Genomic DNA, 295 nt, shown 5'->3' on the forward strand with positions numbered 1-295 from the left:
CGGGTTAGGTCTTGGGGATGAATTCGTTCATCTCCTTGATCTTACCAAAACAGCCCACCAGAACTGGACAACCCTTACACAAATCTTCGCTGCCAAAGCTGCCAATGCTAAGGTGGTGCTAACACAAAGGTTCTTCACGATGAGAATGCAACCTGATGACACCATGGCCACTTACATTGGAAAGTTTAAAGCGATGATCAGCGAGCTGAAGGACGCGGAAGCGGCAATCACCATCGATCAAGCTAAGGCATTCCTTCTGAGCTCGGTCTCCCCTGATCTCCAACCTTTCGCATCG

The sequence above is a fragment of the Selaginella moellendorffii genome, unplaced genomic scaffold (genome assembly GCF_000143415.4).
Source record: "Selaginella moellendorffii unplaced genomic scaffold, v1.0 SELMOscaffold_14, whole genome shotgun sequence".
Taxonomy (NCBI): domain Eukaryota; kingdom Viridiplantae; phylum Streptophyta; class Lycopodiopsida; order Selaginellales; family Selaginellaceae; genus Selaginella; species Selaginella moellendorffii.